The sequence below is a fragment of the Panthera pardus genome, unplaced genomic scaffold, assembly GCF_024362965.1.
Source record: "Panthera pardus isolate Hobbes unplaced genomic scaffold, ASM2436296v1 HiC_scaffold_26, whole genome shotgun sequence".
Taxonomy (NCBI): domain Eukaryota; kingdom Metazoa; phylum Chordata; class Mammalia; order Carnivora; family Felidae; genus Panthera; species Panthera pardus.
Genome location: NW_026526832.1, coordinates 33,965,941 through 33,975,321, shown reverse-complemented (window position 1 = coordinate 33,975,321; position 9,381 = coordinate 33,965,941).

The window sequence follows — 9,381 nt, the reverse complement described above, 5'->3', positions numbered from 1 at the left end:
CAAAACTGCATGCTCCGCGAGGCTACTCAGTTTTGACTCCTGGCTCAGACCACGATAACCTCTCCGTTTTAGTTTTCTTGTCTGTAAAATGGGGCTGATGGCGAGTTAACACGTTTAGAATGGTGTCTGGCTCAGAAAATGGTAGCTATGCATTAGCTCTCGATTTACTAAGGAAACCATGCTGTTAATGCCCTTGACTAGAAGGCGTGTGGTGGGTTTTAACAAATGGATGCCCTCAAATGAGGGTGAAATTCAGGAAGAATGGCGAAAAGTGGGAGCTACACCCTGGAATCCTCCGCCCCTTCCTTCCTCCGCGGCCTCTTCCTATTGAAGGAGTACTGCTATTCCAACAAAGCCTCAAATGCCTGGCTAGTACCCCCTACTTTACTGCCCCAGGCCATCCCCAGCTCTCTCTGAGCAAAAATTCCATGAAGGCCATCATCCCTACAGGCAGGCGCGGGTTAAGGGGGGGAAGTACAAGGCAGCCACGACCTGCTGATCGCCCCCAGTTGATCTCCAAGGTGTCCCTTCCCTCTTCCCCCTTCTCCCTTCCCTGGTGGGAGCCAACGAAGGTAGCCAGGAGGTGGGATTACTGGGGACATCTGGTACCATGTGTCGGACAGACTGTGGCTGTAGTGCCTATACCAAACTGTGTGTCCAGGAGACCTGTGGGCAGTCAGGGCCCTGCCCGGTGCGCTCAGCCTGAGGCTCAAGGCTCTTCCTCTTACCCATTATCCTGGCCACACTGGCTTCCTTTTGTTTCTCAAACACACCAAGCTTAGTCCGGCCGCAGGGCCTTTTTCACTCTCCCTGGGATGTATTTCCCCACATCTCCGTGGCTCTCTCTGCATTCCCATCTTTGATCAACTGGCCCTTCTTCTCAGAAGACTTCCCGGCGACCCTATAAAAATTCTGTTCACCTCACCCCACCCCAGTCACCCCGTATACTTACGTGGCTTTCGAGCACGTTTCGACTCCCCAAAATTATAACTTTGTATTTCTCTGTTTTCTATCACCGGCCATGATAGCTATGGCAGAAATGACAGATGACAAATACTGTTGCAAGACGTAGAAACGGCTGAAAACTTAGAAGAGACAAGAATTAGAATGACACAGGTTTGCGATTTGAAGGCTGGCTAGGCAGATGCATGAAATAGAGATATTTCTTTTTTTATTAGTGTTTATTTTTTTAAATGTTTTATTTAGGTGGGTTTTTTGTTTTGTTTTGTTTTGTTTTGTGTTTTGACTTTCAGAGAGAGTGAGCGCAAGTGGGGTTGGGGCAGAGAGAGGGAGACCAAAGGATCTGAAGCAGGCTGTGCCCCGACGGGATGACAGCAGTGACCTGACGCGGGTCTCGAACTCACGCACCGCGAGATCATGACTGGAGTCGAAGTTGGGCGCTCAGCCAACTGAGCCACCCAGGCTCCCAAAATATAGTTCTAGTGAGTCCTTGCTCATGGCAGTCACTGGATTCCACTTCAGTCATGGGACGTGGAAAGGACCGCTGGGAGGGAACGTCTGTGGGAAGACACATCAGAGAAGGAATGTTCTCCACAGTAGATCATGTCTTTTCTTCGAGAGCTACTTGGCCATCCAACGGTGTCCACGGAACCCCTGCAGGAGCAGCTGCTTTGACCACAATGACAGAAGAACTGGGGTGAGGCCGTGGGAGATCCACCCACCGCCCCCTTCTCCAGCAGCGAAGGCTGCAGGCAGACTGGTGAGCGTTGCTGTGGGAGGCCAAGGGCGTAGATGATTCTATACACGCGGGACCTCTCGGATGTCACGGGAGCCTCACCGTAACCTGTAATGAGCCGAATATCCACGCCAGACCTTTGTTCCACACGGAAGGCTGTTGTATATCTCGTGGCAAAATACTTAAGAGACCTGTCAGGCTCACAGATGAGTTATCTTTTCTCTTGTTAAACAAAAAGGCAAATACTCCTGCAGTGACCGGTGGCTGTCACCTGCCTGGCAGGTGTTTTTGAAATCGTGAATACACTTAATTTGTTCCTCCAGGGCAAAGGGGATGTCTCCACAAAGTAAGCAGCTGAATGGTGTGCTGACTGGCCTTATCCTCATATTTTAATCTCAGCCGTCCAGGGGGCCCCTGATGCTTTACCAGATTCCCGATTCAGTGCTCCCATGCCCCCGAGGTATTACACCTCTGGCCTCTCCTTGAACCTCCAGCAACCCTGGACTGTCACACTCAGCTCACGACCTCCTTCCCGTTTCACCGGGGACAGTCAGAAGGGTCCTTCCCCCGCGTCCCCACCAGTTCCTGCCACGGGCCTTTCCTTTATGGTCCTGACACAGAGGAACCAACCGTCTATGCCAAGGCCAATCCCTCTGCCTGAGCTCCGGATCCATCCCTCTCCCCAGCTCAGGGGGAGCCCCTGAAATCGGTCCCTCTCTCCCAACATCTTAGACAAGCAGGCAAAGGAACGAAACCAAGCAAACGTCTGCCCTGACTTGACACTGCTTATCAGCAATGGCACTTCTGCTGCCATTTCTTCCACCAAGAAATGCCTCGCGAGGGTGGTCTGCACGCTCCTGCCATTCGTCCTGAACCCATCCTGTTTCAGCCCCAACACGAGCCACTCTTGTCAGGGGCACTGATGACCCCATGTCAGATCCGGTCTTCATCTTGCTGCGGTTCTCAGGGGCCTTTGACGAAGCTGATGGCTCCCACCTTTTGGACATACTTTCTTAGCTTGGCTTCCAGGATACCATATGCTCTTGACTTTCTTCTACTTCGAGGGCATTCACCCTCAGCCTCCTTTTCCGGATCTTCCTTCTTGCTCCTTACTTCAGTGTGTTGGGGTGGTCGGGTCTCTGTCCCTGGACTTTTCTATCCACAAACGCTTGATGACTTTATCCAGGCTCCTGACTCCCGGATTCCTACTGCCAGTTATTGGCTTTCTCTGGAACTTCAAACTCACCTTTTCGACAGCGTAGTCAGCACCCCCACCTGGATACTGAGTAGGCAACACTAACTTAAACATCCCAGCACACTCCTGATTCTTTCCTCCACGTTCTATCACAAGCCCATACGTGGACTTTCTATCATAAGCCCGGTCTCCAAAAATGGCAACTGCATTCCTTCGTGGGTTCACATCCAGAACTTTGCAGTCCCTCTTTTCTCTCTCTCGCTCCCCACAACCGATCCATCAGGAAGACTGTGCCCTTGAAATCTACCCCAAAGTTGACTGTTTCTCCTCGGTGTCTGCACCCTCGCCCTGCCCTGAGCCCACACGTGGGCTATTTCAGTGGCCTCCCAAGTGATCTCCCTGCTCCCCTCGCCCTCTTACGACCTATCGTCCATACCCGCCCCCCCCCCCCCCCGAGGGACCCTTCTAAACTATGGATCAGCTGCTGTCACTCTTGTGCTTTCCATCTCACTGAGAATAAAATCCGATGTCCTTCCTATAATCCACAAGATCTCATCCATGATCTGGCCTCCAACTTCTTGGCCTCTGCCACACATCTCCTTGCTTACTCAAGGGCACCTCACTGTCGCAAGGTCTTTTCCCCTGAAGGGCTGATCCCCCACATGTCTGCATGGCTCAGTACCCCCCCCCCAACTTCTTTTCAACTTAAAAAAAAAGTTTATTTATTTATTTTGAGAGAGACAGAGAGAGCGAGCCGGGGAGGGGCAGAGAGAGAGGGAGACAGAATCCCAAGCAGGCTCCGCACGGACAGGTTATCGATATGGGGCTCGAACTCATGAGCAGTGAGGTCAAGACCTGAGCTGAAACCAAAAGTTGGATGCTTAACTGACTGAGCCACCCAGGCGCTCCATCGCCCCACCCCCACCACTTGTTTGAAATCTTCTCTCAAATGTCACTTTTATTTGAGAAGCCTTCCCCACCACTGTCCAGAATAGCAACTCTGATCTCCAACCTTTCCGCCTGTCTATTTTCATATTCTGCTTTCTTTTTCCTCATGGAAGACTTTTTTGCCACCTGAAATATTTACTTATGTTATTATGTTTTCATAATGATTTACATATGTATTTGCTATGTGACTCTGCCAGCTAGAACATAAGCTTCATGGGTTAGAGGTTCTTTCCGTGCATTGCTTTATTCTCTGTGCCTAAAACAGTCTTTGGCACATGCTAGGCACTCCTTTGTTTAAGGCATGAAAAAGTAACCATTTTTTTTGAAGACATATGTGCTATGGAGATTGCATTTTGAGAATAAATGTTTGCAGATGTTTCCACTGGTATAAAAATACTTGGTTTCTGTATCTTTGTGAGGTATCTGTTTCTGTTATGATCACCATTAAAAAGAAGTATTAAAGTAAACTGCATTTAGGACAAGAACTACAAATCTCTGTATCACATAGTGTTAAGCCAAGATTACTCTAATTACAATATTACTAATATTTTCATTGAAAGGGAAGTTATTTACATTAATAATTTATATTTTTAGCTTATTTTGATATTTATGGGTGTCCTATAATGTACATCACTAGAACAGTCCTGCATATATATAATTTATACAAAAGTATGTATCTGTATAATGGGGTTGAATGTTCAAAATCCTTTTTTTTAAAAATGTTTATTTATTTTGAGAGAGAGAGAGAGAGTGTTCGAGCTGGGGGGAGGGGCAAAGGGAGAGGGAGGGAGAGAGAATCCCAACATAGGGCTCAATCCCATGAATCGTGAGATCATGACCTGAGCCGAAATCAAGTCAGGTGCTTAACCAACTGAGCCACCCAGGTGCTCCTCAAAATTATTTTCTGATAGGCTGCTGTCTCGAGGACGAGGTGTTTGGATAGGATAGGATCTGGACATGTGTTTTCGGTTCTTGTTACATAACATTCTACTTCGAGTACCCATTTCTGTAGCTTATCTATTACTGTGTAGCAAACTACCTTAGAATTTGCTGGCTTAAAAACAACCATTTTTGTTGACTCAGAATTCTGTCAGTCAGGAATTTGGCTGGGTGGTTTTCTGTTCCACCTGGCATGGGGCGGGGGTGCTGCATAGAGCTAACGACCCCCGCTAGCCTGGGGGATCCATGAAGGCTTCACTCACATGTCTGACACTTCAGTCCTCTGTGTAGATTCTCCAATACACATGGCTCGCTTGGGCTTCCTCACAGCATGGCCGTCCCAAGTGAGTTGGACTTTTTGTCACAGCCGCTGGCTTTCAGAAAAGCACATCTGAGGAAAAGCAAAAGCCGAACAGCCATCGTGTGGAATTTAGACGACATCACTGACTCAGTACTCGACTGCTCAAAGCTGGCCACGAGACCACTGCTGATTCGGGGAGCGGGGAGTTGGATCTCATCTTTTAATGGGACGAGTGGCAAAGAACTGAAGCCCATCTGAAATCCACCACAGTCTTCCTTTGCACATCATTATTTTGTGAGATTCATCCACGTTGTCGTAGGTAGCAGGTATTCATTCTTTCTTATTGCTGTATAGTATCCCACGGTCTGATGCCATCATAATTTGCTATCGATTCTCCCCTTGGTGGACATGTGGTTGCTTGTGATTCGGGGCTATTATAAAGAATGCTTAATGAAAAGACTTGTATACATCTTCTGGTGAATCTATGCACGAAGTTCTCTTGGTACATAAGAGTGGAATTGCTGGGTCTTAGCATATATTTAGCATTGCTTCCAACCAATTTTCCAAAGTATTGCTGCCAATTTATACTCCCATCAGCAATGTAGAAGAGGCCTATTTATCCAGGTTTTTGCAAAATCTCGATGCTGTCTAACTTTAGCCAGTTGCCGGAGCTCCCACTGTGGTTCTCATTTGCATTTTTCTAAGGGGTCATGATGTTGAGCACCTTTTTGTTTATTTACTGATCTCTTAACTATCCTGAAATTGTCGTGAAAGTCTTTGACCTATTTTTTAATTGGGTTGTCTACTTATTCACTTTTTACTGATTGGTAGGAATCTATTTGTTGTAGGTGTCTTTTGCCGAATTCATTCATTGAGAACACCTTTTCTCAGTCTTTGGTTCGCTTCAACAATGTCTTTCGATGAACTGAAGTTCCTAATTTTAATCAAGTCCAATTTAACAATATTTTCTTTCACGGATAGTGCTTTTAGGATTGTGCTCTTTGGGAAACCTATCTCAAGTCAGAAAGATGTCTTCTGGTTTTTTTCCTAGAAGCTCTATGGCTTTAATCATTACACGCGGGGCTATGATACACTTCAAATTATTTTTTTGTATATGGTGTGATGTAGGGGTTTTTTTTTTTTTTATACGAAAGTTCCACTGATCATAGTTTTTATTGAAAAACTGCTTTCCCACTGAATTTTAGTAGCACCTTTGTTGTAAACCGGGTTATCTTACTTTTTTTTGGCGGGGGGGGGTGGTCAGTTTCTGGACTTTCTGTTCTCTTCCATTGATCTTTTGGTCTATTTTTTTTTTAAATGTTTATTCATTTTTGAGAGAGAGAGAGGGAGAGAGACAGAGCATGAGCGAGGGAGGGGAAGAGAGAGGGAGACACAGAATCCGAAGACAGGCTCCAGGCTCTGAGCTGTCAGAACAGAGCCCGACGCGGGGCCCAAACCCACGAACCGTGAGATCATGACCCGAGCCGGAGTCGGCCACTCAACTGACTGAGCCACCCAGGCGCCCCTCTTTTGGTCTATTCTTGCACTACTGTTTGACTTATGTATTTTCTAACTTAAACCAACTTTACATTCCTAGAATAAACTCCACTTGGTTTTGATTTATTAAACTATTTATATATATTGCTCAGTATAACAAAGGACTTGCATTCAATTTCCTGGTATTTTGTTTGGAATTTTTTCATCTATGTTACTGAGAGAGAATGGACTTCAATTTTTACTTTTCTTTGAATATTCTTGCTGTGTTTTGATGTCAGAGTTATGCTGGCCTCATAAGATGTGCTTTTCCCATTATTTGGAAGAGTCTGTGTGAGATGGGGGCTACTTCTTTTTTTTTAAACTTTATTTATTTATTTTGAGAGAGAGAGAGAAAGATAGCACAAGGGTACACAGGGGAGGGACAGACAGATGGGGAGAGAGAGAATCCCAAGCATGCTCTGCTCTGTCAGCACAGGGCCTCACACAGGACTCAAACTCACGGATCATGACCTGAGCTGAAATCAAGAGTCAGACACTTAACCGACTGAACCTCCCAGGCGTCCCTGCTATTTCTTTCTTGAACATTTGGTAGAAATTTACTACCTTTAACTCATTTGAGATTGGGGTTTTCTGTGTGAGGTTTTTTATTTATACAGCGTACCTATTTCCTGAATAAATATAGACTTGCTCAGACTTCCTATTTCTTCTACATACATTTTGGTAACTTGTATTTTTCCAGGAATTTGTCCATCTCATCAAAATTGCAAATTTATTAGCCTAGAGTTATTGGCAGAATTGAGTAGCGGTTAGTGTCGGTCCCACCGGCTGTCACTTACGTGGAATGTCACATATAGCAGCTGCCGGTGCATAATAGCACAGCTGGGGTCCTTGCGGAAATTTAGGTCCACCTTTACCAGGTGGGCTAAATGTATCTCTTTCTGATGTACACATTCTTTCTTTAGATATGTTAATACCTTCCATCAAGATGTCGAATCAAATCTTGGCCCAGAGACTCCCTAGACGCTTTAAAGGTCTATTATCTCAATTCTAATTTTATTTCCCTGTTTCCTCTTCTTGGGGTTACCTCATTGTTGCCCCACAACATTACCTGTATGTAGCTCAACGTTTTTTCCAGAAATACACCCACATTCACGCTCACCTGCAGCATAAGGCAGAGTCCATTCAAATTATCTGTGCCAATCTGACAGACAAATAGGGCACCTGAGCCAGAGTTTTAAGAACTGCGCTTCTCTGTTCGAACACTCCTTTAATTCTTACAGTCTATGACAACATCTTCCAGAGGGCTGGCTTTGCTCAAAACAATTTTCTGGTAAGGAATGGCTGGAAAAATCTGTGACTCATTTCTGTGCAACCACGCCCAAAGTCTCCAATCAAGATATGTCATCTGTTTAAACTACTTTGCGTATACATGAAAATCTTACAAAATCATTCATCCATTCAACAAATATTTATTGATCACATTCTATGAGCTGAATACTGTTCTAGGCCCTGGATACACGGCAATAACAAAAAGACAAAGATTCCTGATCTCATATTTAGTTCAATACATTAACTATTTAGTTGAGCATTCGGTGCTGCCCTCTTGTTCTAACAGTTCAACATTTGAAATCAGGGCTGATCTAGAAAATAAGAGGCTTATGGTCTAGCTGTTCATACGACGACCCTTAATGCTCTAACGATAGGTAAGATTTTTCAGAAAGAGTCTGAAGCTGCACAGAGCCAAGCTTGGCAAATGCCATGGGTGACACAACCGGACAGAACATTTGTGCGGTGCCATGAAAAAATAACGAGATGGACTGCGCCACTGGCCTGGGAGTCTCTGGAAGGCAGGGAGTCTGTCTTGTTTAGCTCTTATTTCCCAATTGCTGGCGCAGTGCCCGGCAGCTAGTGGGTGTTTAACAACTTTGTGAAATAAGTGAACTGCCAGGGAAGTAAGGAGCGAGTGAATAAAGAGCCGCCTGCTTGGTGATCTCCTCTGGTCTCATGACTTTAAATACCATCTAGACAGAGAGCACTGCCGAGTGTATGTCTCCAGTCCAGGAGTAGCCTGTGAATGCTACAAACTGCCTTTTCATCCTCCCTGGATGTCTTACCGGCATCTCTAACTTGATAGGTCCAGAATCCAACTCCGGGCTCCTTTCTACCCCGCTCCCAAACTGTTCCGCCCAGGGTCTGCCCCTACTCAGTCAATGATGGCTTCACCCTTCTAGCTGCAGGTCAAAAGTCTTGAAGTCACCCTTGACTTTTTTCTTTCTGTTACCGCCCACTTCCTGACCTTCAAGATATCCTATGTCTACCTTCAAAATCTGTATTTCCAGCATTTTAGCACTTCTCACTGTCTCCACTGCTTTTACCTGGTTCAAGCTACCCTCCTCTCTTGTCTGGATTAAGACTCTCCTGACTTGCCTCTCAACTTCTACCTTTGCCCCCATCGGTGTCTTCTCCCCGGAAGGCTCAGACTGATCTGTCAAACATTAAGTCAGATCGCGTAACTCCTCCAACCGCTTCCAAGTAAAATGCTTGCTTAAGGCTAATCCTTAGTAGGGGTGCTCGGGTGGCTCCGTTGGTTAAGCCACCGACTTCAGCTCAGGTCAGGCTCTCAGGATTCGGGAGTTCGAGCCCCACGTGGGGCTCCGTGCTGAGCCCTCAGAGCCTGGAGCCTGCTTGGGATTCTGTGTCTCCGTCTCTGCCCCTCCCCTGCTTGCGCTCTGTCTCGGTCTCAAAAATAACCATTAAAAAAATATACAGACTAACACTTAGTATCGAACTCTTACAGAGGAGGAA